The following is a 12,110-nucleotide window of genomic DNA, read 5'->3' as shown; positions in this document are numbered from 1 at the left end:
TCAAGACTGGTATAGAGTGCTACCTGGAACATGGGTTACTGGCCATCTAAAACCAAAAATCAGGACATAGTTGTATTTTATTGCCATATCCAAGATAGCTTTTCACTTGGTGAAAATGATTATTACTTTCCTGTTAAATATGATTATTCGTTAACTGTGAATACTGGCCTAGTGCAAAGACCATTAGTTATCCTTGGAACCTCTCCCCCTTCTTCTTTTTTTAATAACAGATCTTCTCAACTTTTAGCCAAATCCATGACGACAGTTTGGATACCATACCTTGAAGGTAGATGTGGCAACATGGTTTCGTCTAGACTAAAGGGATATGAGCAAAATAATACATGCCACTTTGGATTCCTCAGCTCAAAGGCAAAGGCACTTTCTTAAGACTTCCGCCACCTCCTTTCCCATAGACTGGAATGTGGATGTGGGGATGAGACAGTTCCAACCACACAGGCCAGACATCACCCTAAGGGCTGGCAGAGCTACAGGACAGAATGAGCCTGGGTTCTCAAACGACTCTGTGGGGAAGAGGTGCCTCTCCAGCTCCCGACTTCACACACCCCTCACTGTTACACCAAAGGTAAATAAGCCTCAGCTTTATTTGAGGCTCTCCATTCTGGAGTCTTTCTGTTACAACAGCTTAGGCTATGTCTTAATTATTATACTGAATGATTCTGACGGTAACTGCGTTGGCCTTTCTGACCAAGAATGCTATAATTCTTAGATGGAAAAAATTGAAGCAAGAAGAGAATGAAAAATAAGTGAAACAGAATAGAAAGCCCAGAAGCTAGCACATAATAATTCAATACAACTAAATAAGGTAGCAAAGAGGGATGGGGGAAAAAAAGGATTATTTGCTACCTCCTGTTACAACTCTCCATTTAATTCCTTTTTTAAAAAAATAAACTTATTTATTTTATTTATTTTTGGCTGCACTGGGTCTTCGTTGCTGTGTTTGGGCTTTCTCTAGTTGTAGCGAGCGGGGGCTACTCTTCGTTGCAGTGCGTGTGCTTCTCATTGCAGTGGAGCACGGGCTCCAGGGCACATGGGCTTCAGTAGCTGTGGTTCACGGGCTCAGTAGTTGTGGCTCGCGGGCTCTAGAGCGCAGGCTCAGTAGTTGTGGCGCATGGGCTTAGTTGATCCATGGCATGTGGGATCTTCCCGGACCAGGGCTCGAACCCGTGTCCCCTGCATTGGCAGGTGGACTCTCAACCACTGCGCCACCAGGGAAGTCCCTCCATTTATTTCTTAACCTTCTAGATAGATCAGAGTTAAATGTAAAAAAGAAGTCCTTTAGAATCTAGGAGAAAACATATGCAAATAATTATCTAACCTCTGGATGGGAAAAGGACTCCCTGAGATGTAATGTTAACAAACCAAGGGAAAATTTTGTCGATTTGTCTAAATTAAAATTTAACATGTCTATACACCAAAACATGTGATAAATAAGACCAAAAGGTAAACCATAGACTTGGGGAAAAAAAAAAAGCAACACATGATTCAAAGAAGTAATATCTGCAACATTAATTCATTCAACTACCAACACTTACGGAGGATCTAATGTGCGTTAGGCATCATTCTGGACACCGAGGATTCAGTGATAAGCAAGACACACACAGCTCCTCGTGGTAGACAGTTTCTGAGCTACCCCTACGGTCTCACATCCTGTTGTTCTTGTCCTTGTGTAATCCCTTCCATTGAGTGTGGGTGGGACCTGTGACTTGCTTCTAACCAGAATATGGCACAAGTGATGGCACGTGACTCCCATGATTAGATCATGCTGAATAAGACTCAGCCTTGCTAGCCGACTCTCACTCTCCTGCTGGCCTTGAAGAAGCAGGCTGCCGTGTTGCACACTGCCATGGAGAAGGCCACGTGGCAGGGAACTATGGGTAGCCAGCCGGAGCTGAGGACAGCCTCAAAAAGCTAAAGTGACAGCAAAAAGCTAAAGCTCTCAGTCCTACAACAGAAGGAAATGAATTCTGCCAACATGTCAAGTGAGCTTGGAAGCAGACTTTTTCCCTAGTTGAGCCTCCAGTTGAGAACACACTCTGGCTGACACTTTGATTGCAGCTTTGTGAGACCCTGAGCCAAGCCACCCAGGCCCAACTAAGCGCGGCCTGAATGTGGTCCCACAAGAACTGTGAGATCAAGTGTTTCTTATGGTATACTTTGGCATGTCAATCAAGCTTCTTAATTACAGTTAGGGATGAATTTTTTAAGAGACTAAATCAGAGTTTTAACAGGTGATTTTTCCACTGGATTGAGCCAATCACCCAATTTGGGACATAATTTTATAATGATCACCAGAAGAAATTTTAAATAATATTAATTAAATGAAACATCAGGGACTTCCCTGGTGGTCCAGTGGCTAAGACTCTGCGCTCCCAATGCAGGGGGCCCAGGTTTGATCCCTGGTCAGGGAACTAGATCCCGCATGCCGCAACTAAGACCCAGGGCAGCCAAATAAATAAAATGAATATTTAAAAAATATATATCTGCTCTTTATAAATAAATAAATAAAACATCATTTCAAATATGACTAAGCATGAATTGTTTGGTGACCACAGACCATGCACCACCTGGTAAATCATGGACAAACCAAACTGTCTAATAAAGAAAAATTTACTTTAAAACCATGACTTTCTCAAGAAAATGGCTCATAGTAAAACCTTGCAAGCGTTCATCTTTGAAGCCACGGGAACAAATTGGCAACCTGTGAGTTCAGAGAACAAATGCAGAGCAAAGATAGTGAGCCGAAGGCAACAAGAGTGATTCCACGTAGACCACTTAGGTTTGCTCACTTTCAAGACCTGGAAGTACCTCCCTTTTCATCTTAATTGGCCATCCTGTGAATGTGGGGAGACTGACAAAGGAGATGGAGTGAATGTCTGGAGAGTATAAATCCATCAGAAGTATTAGAAGAGCAGTACTGATACAAATATTAAGCCTACTGAATGACAGAAAGTCAAAATTATTATTTGAAATGGTAATATTGCTAATCACTGGCCTAGGGACAGAGTCATAGCCAAAACACTGGGCTAAGTGAAAACAACAATATGGAGGTAGCTTTTCAGACCATCCACAGGCCACATTGCTATGAAGCAGCGTTATAGACAGTATCTCATTTAATCCTTACAACAACCATAGATGGTAGGTATTATTATCCGTATTTTACAGAAACCGTAACTCAGACTAGAGAGATGCAGTAATTTTCCTAATTATTATTATCACTACCAAGGAGCAGGAATGGGATATGAACCCTAGTCTTACTTTTCCTAACCAATGCCCTATACTACTTCCGCTACTTTTCCTTATTCCTTGATGTAAATTCATATACATTTTAACCTAATCATACGCATATAATTCTCACTGAAGGTACACCAGTAGGACATTAATTGCAACCTGATGCAGCTAGAAATACAGTTCTTTCAATGGTACCACTGGCATTTCCCTGAAACATGCCTAAGGTCACTGACTTGATTAGCTAGGGAACTCTCCCTGATTTCAAAACAACCTGAGGAGTCTCCAACACTCTGGAGCTTCAGGGTCAGTCCCTCCAAAACATAACTTTGTGTCATGGGTAAGTTACTTTTTTTTTTTTTTTTTGGCCACACCACGCAGCATGCGGGATCTTTGTTCCTTGAACAGGGATCCAACCCGCGCCCCCTGCAGTGGAAGCATGGAGTCTTAGCCACTGGACCGCCAGGGAAGTCATGGGTAGGTTACTTTTAATAGTCAACTACTTTCCTCCCCAATATTAAACACTCAAAGAAAAACTCATCTAAAAGATCTACCATACTTGTATTTTCACTTTAATGTACACAGCCTACTGCAGCAGACAGAGCTGGTTGCCTACCCCCAATCCATAGCCTACCTCTCCTCCATTCTACCATAGCCCTGGCTTGGTTCAGGGATCTACTCTACCTGCTCTCTCTCCAGCAGCCATTTGCTTCAGGGAAGGGTGGCCCAATCCATTGTTTCAGGGAATGGCTTTTGATTGGTCTCCCTTTCCCTTGTCAGTAAGTGTTTAGGGGCTAGGAGGTGAAGCAATTCCAGCCAATGAACTATGAGGGAAAGTCCTATGGAAAAGATTTCCTTGCTCTTAAGAAAAGACGCAGGAAAGAAACAAGCCCTGCTTCTTCCTATAGATATTTTGAATCTGGATATGACACCTGGAACTACAGCCGTCACTTCTTCACCATGAAGGAAGCTGGCCTGAAGACAAAGTCAATAAGCCGTCTTGCAGGCACAGCAGAAAGATGAAAAGAACCTGGAACCTTAATGATGTCACTGAGCCACTAAACTAACCAATTCTGGAGCCACCCTATCTAGCTTGTTAGGTAACATAACACATTTGACTTATTGTGGGAACTAGTTGAGATTTCTGTTACTTCGGCCAAGAGGGTACAAATGGATACATGCCTGCAGACAGTGGTATGTTGAAGTCAGCATCTGTTGCCTCTCATCCCCATGCCACGTTCAGTGATGTCATACTGGTGGCTTGAAACTGGCCACGTGAGGAGTGCCTCTACCATAGAAGCCATACATTGGTAAACTACACATCCAAACTTTTTGTATCCTCTGAGACAACCAGTTAAACATTTACTAGCACACCACTGCAATGTTGGGGTAATTTAGGGTGTATACAGTAAATATTTTCTATGAACTATGAAGTCAAGCCAAAGAACTAGAAAATAATTTAAATATCTATACAGTGAGCTGGCCACTTAGCTAGTTTGTCACCTTTTAAATAAGATAATTTTTCTGTCTCATTGGGCAGGAATCAGCCAACTACAGCCCTCAAGCAAAATTTGGCCGGCTGCTGCTTTCAGTAAATAAAATTTTACCGGAACACAATCATACCCATTTATTTGCATTTTGTCTTTGCTTTCATGCTACAACGGCAATGGAGTAGTTGCAACTAAGTAAAAGTGTTTAGTCTAGTAAAACTTAAAATAATTACTATCTGGCCTTTTACAGAGAAAGTGCGCAGACCCCTGTTCTAGGGAGATGTGATGCATTGACCTGCAGAATAAAATGCCAATATCTGGGAGGATGAGGTGGGAGAGAATCGATATTTATGGCTATGGTGGCAGAATGCAGGGTAGAAGAACAAAAAGAACTAGCAGTCAGGAAGATCCGGGTCCTTCCTGGTCCTGATTCTCTATCTTATGAGTTATATGAACTCAGGCAACCTACTTTAACTCTCTGAGCCTCAGTTTTCTCATCCATAAAATGGGGCTAATGTTAGCCTCACAGAATGTTGTATGGATAAAAATGAGATAAACTATGAGGAGTACCTGCACACTACTATATATAAAATAGATAGACAACAAGGACCTACTGCAGAGCACAGGAGGCTATATTCAATACCTTGTAATAACCCAAATGGAAAAGAATCTGAAAAAGAGTATATATACATATGTATGTATGTATGTATAACGGAATCACTTTGCTGTACACCTGAAATGAACACAACATTGTAAATCAACTATACTTCAATAAAAAAAAAGTAATTGAAAAAAACCCCGATGAATGGATAAAGAAGATGTGGTATATAATATATACACACTGGAATACGCTGAGAATGAATTTTTGCCATTTGCAACAACAAGGATAGACCTGGAGGGTATTATGCGTAGTAGGTCAGTCAGACAGAGAAAGACAAATACTGTATGTTTTCACTTATATGTGGACTCTAAAAAATAAAACAAAGCAATGAATATAAAAAAACAGATACAGACTCACAGAGAATAAACGAATGGTTACCAGCAGGGAGAGGGATGGGGGCAGCGGCAATTAGGGGAAGGGGATTAAGAGGTACAAAGTACCAGGTGTAAGATAAATAAGATACAAGAGTGTAACATACAGCACAGGGAATACAGCAAATATTTTATGAGAACTTTAAATGGAGCATAATCTATACAAAATATCGAATAGCTATATTGTACACCTAAAACTAATATAATATTGTAAATCAGCTATACTTCAGTGTAAATCAATCAATCAATCATGAGGAGTGTCTGGTACAAAAACATCGATATCATTTGCCACGTGACTTAACCTGTTTTCATTTATTCATCACTCATTAATTCAGTAAATATTTATTGTGTGTCCAGTATGCATTCTAGGAACAGGGCTTAGAGCAGTGAAGAAAATAAACAATGGCCCTACCTTCAGGGAGCTTACATCCTAGTGGGACAGGCAGTCAATAATCTGTTGAACAATAATTTCTGAGCCTTAGCTTTTTTGTTTGTACAAAAAAAAAAAAATCCCCTCTACCTACTTTGTGGGACTGTAGTTAGATTCAGATGAGAACAGTCACAAACTGGCAGCAATGAGCAAATCAAACTTCAGGACATTTTTGTTAGGCCTATAGTGTTTTTTAAATGTTTACTTTGGTTGCCACATGTAAATATGAGATTTTCCTAATGCTATAGACTGAATTTGTTCCCCTAAAATTCATATGTTGAAACCTAATCTCCAATGTGATGGCATTTGGAGGTAGGGGCCTTTGGAAAGTGATTAGGTCATGAGGGCCCTGCGTATACAGAATGGGATTAATGCCCATTTAAAAGAGACCCCAGGGGGGCTTCCCTGGTGGCGCAGTGGTTGAGAGTCCGCCTGCCGATGTAGGGGACACGGGTTCATGCCCTGGTCTGGGAAGATCCCACATGCCGCAGAGCGGCTGGGCCCGTGAGCCATGGCCACTGAGCCTGCGCATCCGGAGCCTGTGCTCCGCAACGGGAGAGGCCACAACAGTGAGAGGCCCACGTACCGCAAAAAAAAAAAAAAAAAAGAGAGACCCCAGGGGACTTCCCTGGTGGTCCAGTGGGTAAGGCTCTGTGCTCCCAATGCAGGGGGCCCGGGTTTGATCCCTGGTGGGGGAACTAGATCCCGCATGCATGCCGCAAATAAGAAGTCCATATGCCGCAACTAAGATCCTGTGTGCTGCAACTAAGACCCGGCGCAGCATGAATGAATGAATGGATAAATAGATAAATGTTAGAAATCCAACAAGGGATGCAAAGTTTAAAAAACTAAAAGAATAAAAGAGACCCCAGAGAGCTACTTTGTCCCTTCTGCAGTATGATGTCACAGTAAAAGCATGGCATCTATGAACCAGGCAGTGGGTTCCCACCAGACACTGAATGTGCCAGCTCCTTGATCTTGGACTTCCCAGCCTCTAGAACTATGAGAACTAAAGGTCTGTTTAAGGCACCCAGGCTGTGAGATTTTTGTTATAGCAGCCTGTACCAGCTAAGATATCGAAAACTACAGATTTCCAAGTCGTCTTGAAAAACTGAGAGCGCTAAAGATACTGGTCTGGCATTCCTTCTTGGCAGCCATCAGCTGGAGTCAAGCATGGCACCCTTCCTTTGGATAACGCCCTTACAGCCCCTTCAGCCTGCCCCTGACCTCCTGTACTGTCCAATCCCTGTGCTGTTTCACTCATGTACAACACCTGCCTGACTCCTTTAGGCAATAAGATCTTCCACTTCTGCCTATACTGTGTTGCCATAAATCAAAGTTTCTTGAACAGCCATGTGTGAGTCATGTTTATGGCATGCTTGATGTCTAACACTCTGGCAATTTCAATAGGACTAGCACTGGTGATTCTACCAGCGCCGCAGACAAACACACACAATGTAATAACTCACCGATTGGACACAAACAGGTGTCACGAAATGATAGGATCGGTTGTACAAGTGAAAAAGCCAAAGCTTAGAAAGCTGACTATAGTCCTAGCCTCTTCAGAGGTTTTTCTGTTAAAATAGTCCCCAAGGTTAAATTGTCTTCAATGTAAGATTATAAAGCCATCTACCCATACATGGCCAGTGTGAGACCATTCTTGGTCTGTGATGCCCAGTGCTGTTGAAAAATTCTGAGACAGGCAGTGCTATGCAACAGCCCTTTGGAAAGCAACATAGGGCAACGGATCAAGGATTAGAAAGTTATTCATATTCTTTGAAGAGTAATCTCAGTTCTGGGAAGTTATCCTAAGAAAACAATTTAAGAGAAGCTGAACACTACTGGCAAAATAAATAATAGCTGTGCTATGAATAACGTAAAACCGAAACAACCTAAATGTTCAACAACTGGGAAATGTCTAGAGAATTATGATACGTCAAACAAATGGGATAATAGACAATCCTTTAAAATTATAAAGAAGAAGAAAATACTGTAATATGGGAAAACATTTATGATGCAAGGCTAAAGCAAAAAGGGGACTCTAAAATTGTGTGTACAATGTGAGGGAAGCTATGTAAAATTTCTGTAAAAGATGTATACTTGTAACTCACAAAGAATGGGGAGAATATGCAAAAAGAAATTTAGGTGGGATGGTATTATTAAGATTCATTTTCGGGCTTCCCTGGTGGCGCAGTGGTTGAGAGTCCGCCTGCCGATGCAGGGGACACGGGTTCGTGCCCCGGTCCAGGAGGATCCCACATGCCGCGGAGCGGCTGGGCCCGTGAGCCATGGCCGCTTAGCCTGCGCGTCCGGAGCCTGTGCTCCGCAGCGGGAGAGGCCACAACAGTGAGAGGCCCGCGTACCGCAAAAAAAAAAAAAAAAAAGAAAATTAGGTGATTATCCCATAGAAGACACAGGGAAGGTAACAAGCCTTTGGCAAAATAAAATGTTCTGTTTCTTTAAAAGGTATTTAACATCATTAATTTTTACCTTGCCTCCGCTATCCCCAGATGATTCCATTTTTATTTGTTTCAGTTAGACAACCTCCTTTGGCATTCCCACAACTTATAAGTTCAGAACTGATTGGTGAGCTGTGATAAGTGAGTGAGAACTGACTGGTCTCTCAAAAAAACATAATTGCATAAATCCAAATAAAAATTGTTAAGTAACAGCATAGTGAGCAAAGGTATGTTGTAAGTTAGAGTCAAGCTGGGTAAACCACAGAACAAGGAACATCCTCACACGGTTCCAGGGTGGGGAGAAAGGACTTCTCTGAAAGCATCAGTATGCGAGACTGTTAATAATAATTCCTCATGAATAGTTGCCCTTGAGCCTCACAAGCCTCAGAGATGGGCACGATTTCCCCCCGCTTCCACGATGATGAAGCTGAAGCTCTCAGAAGTAAAGGGACTCGTCTGACAACACTGTATTTGAGTCAAAATAGGAATGAGTAGCTCTGGTGGATTTTGGACAGTATACTTGCCCATCTGCCCTCCAGATTTCAAAATTGTTATTGGGCATTTCTGTCAACAAGCCATGGTAAAGCTTAAGCACTCATTCATGTGAGTGACCACGACCAAAGGAAGCAGGGGGTGGGGTGGGGTAGCAGGGGAGGTTTAACCACCAGGTTAACTCAGGGGTGCACGGCTGCTCACAAAACATGTGAGTTTCTTTCAGAACAGGTCATGTAATAGATTTATATGTATTCAGAAGAGATGCACAGGTTAAACAAGGCTAACCTAGTTTCCTGGAGACTTTGGAGCAGCCTGTGGTTCCCTTAGAATATCAGCCTGAGCCTCTTGTAAATAATTAACCCACCTGATATGACACAAATATAATGGAAAAGTCTTCACTGAGCTAAGAGAATACCTACGACTATAAGCAAAGAAAGTACATTTCCATCGTGCAATTCTTCATTTTACTAAGCAGACTTCCATTTATTTTATTTTGACATCCAACCACTAAAATATAATTGCACTCTGCATCTCATTTTGGCTTCAGAAAAAAAATTTTTGAAACAAAAGAGGCTCTATATTATGATGTTCCTCTAAGGCTACTCCTTAAACAGTACAGGTTGGGATATATTTTCAATTTCACTTTGTCCTCTTTGCTTTCAAAAATCTAATCATGTGTAAAGAATTCTTGCTAACAGTCGATCACCTTCCAGTAAGGCACTCCATTTGTAGGGCAAATCTTTCACATTGCCCTCAGTATAGTTTTCTGAAGTGATCCCTTCTATCAGAAAATCTACACATTTCTTACAGTTAGTATGCAGTTGGAGAAAAGGCACTTATTTGGGTGGGCTCCCAACACTGTCTTCCCATTGCTTTTTCCTTCCTCGATCCTTTCTGCTTATTTCCAGTGCCTTAACCTTTAGCAGTATCCTTACTTTTTTACATTGGTTTGCAGACATAAGAGAAGTAGAGGTGTGTGGCAGAAAGATACCAAGAGTGGGATTCAAGACTACTGGGTCCAAGCGACACTACTTAGTCGTCTGATCCTGCGTGAATCACTTCGTCTCTGCCACTATTGCCTAATCTGTAAAAACAGGGCGTCAAATTACTGATGTCTAAACTTTAAACCAGTTGGCTGATTGCTAAGTATTTCTTCCCCAATATCTAAGATACCTGGTAGACTATGCTTATTGTTTATTTCTCTGTGGAACAAGGAAATGGGTCCCATCCAGAATAAATCCATTTATAAGTAAGAAGTCACAGTATTGCGTTGTAGAGGAAGCTCTCACCACACAGAAAGGGAGAGCAGAAGCCTACACCAAGAGAGGAAGGGGAAATTTTTTTTAAAGGAAGCGTGATGAGCTGCCCAGATATCTCGGGGACCACGTCTCCCACTCCCTAGAGCCTTGACCAGGGGTAGGTATGTGATAGAGAGAAGACATAGGAACCTGAGCAGTTGGGGGGGAAGCTGCAGTAAGAAGGCCTGTGCTGTGTGTCCCATGGGTAACAATGGGAAGACACTGCTTCACTGGGTGCCTTTGGCCTGTGATGTGTCTGGGCAGAGAGAAAGCCAAGACGGTGTCCACCGACTGTCCCTCACCACCAATCCGGTACAGGAGTGATCTGAGGCTCCCTCATGTTCTCGGTAGAAGACAGCTAAGAGATGAGAGGCAGGGCTGGGGCCAAGGGGAAAGTGACTCCGTGGCCAATAACCTGAGCCTAATGGAAATCGTGGCTGATCCTCAAGAACTACAACAAAAATGGTGAGGAATTTCCCCACGTGCTGGACAGTCAGAGAGCACAAACTACAAGTTCCACCAGCAGCAGATGTGTCATCACAGTACACAATGAGGAGAGAAGCCGCTACCTAGAGACCACCAAGATGAGTTTCATCAGCAGGATGCCCAGTGACCAATACTAGGGACAGTTCTGCTTAGGCCAATGAGAATTCACGGATCTGCATGCCAACCACCTCCGCCACTGTTACCATGAGGTCACATGAATTCTCCCCTAAACCAACCACTCATACAGGAGAGGGAGGGATGAACACAATACAGGGGAGAAATGACCTTTATACAGAAATCAACCTTCAATTTGGCTGTTTATTGATTCACAAAAGACTGAGCTAAATGAAAGACATTACTTTAACCTTGCAAAACCTGCCAGAAACTTTTTACATTGAGGTATAATTTACAGACAATAAAACACACCCATTTTAAGTCTACATTTTGATGACTTTTGACAAATGTACACACTCATGTCAAACCACCACAATCAAGATATAGAACATTTTCATCACCCCAAACATTCCCTCACGCTCCTTGGCAGTCAATCTCCACCAACCTCAGCATTGCGTTACCACTGGTTTGCTTTCTGTTGATGTAGATGAGTTTTGCCAGTCAAGGATGTCGTAAATATAGAATCACACAGTATGGACTCTTTTGCTTCTGGCTTCTTTCACTTATGATAATTTTTTAAAATAAATTTATTTCGTTTTGGCCGCATTGGGTCTTGGCTGCTGCACGCGGGCTTTCTCTACTTGCAGTGAGCAGGGGCTACTCTTCATTGCGGTGCTCGGGCTTCTCACTGCAGTGGCTTCAGTAGTTGTGGCACACGGGCTCAGTAGTTGTGGCACGGGCTCCAGGTGCGCAGGCTCAGTAGTTGTGGCACGCAGGCTCAGTAGTTGCAGCGCACAGGCTTAGTTGTTCCGCGGCACGTGGGATCTTCCCGGACCAGGGCTCGAACCCGTGTCCCCTGCATCGGCAGGCAGATTCTTAACCCCTGCACCACCAAGGAAGTCCCTATGATGATGTTTTGAGATTCATCCAGGTTGCTGTGCATACCTGTACTCGATTCCTTTTTACTGCTAAATAGTAATCTGTTTTGTGGATATATTACAATTTATTTATCTGTTGATGGACATTAGGATTGTTTCCAATTTTTGACCATTATGAATAA

This window comes from Phocoena phocoena, chromosome 16 (genome assembly GCF_963924675.1).
Source record: "Phocoena phocoena chromosome 16, mPhoPho1.1, whole genome shotgun sequence".
Classification (NCBI taxonomy): domain Eukaryota; kingdom Metazoa; phylum Chordata; class Mammalia; order Artiodactyla; family Phocoenidae; genus Phocoena; species Phocoena phocoena.
The sequence above is the reverse complement of the archived record's forward strand: the minus strand, read 5'-3'. Positions refer to the sequence as shown.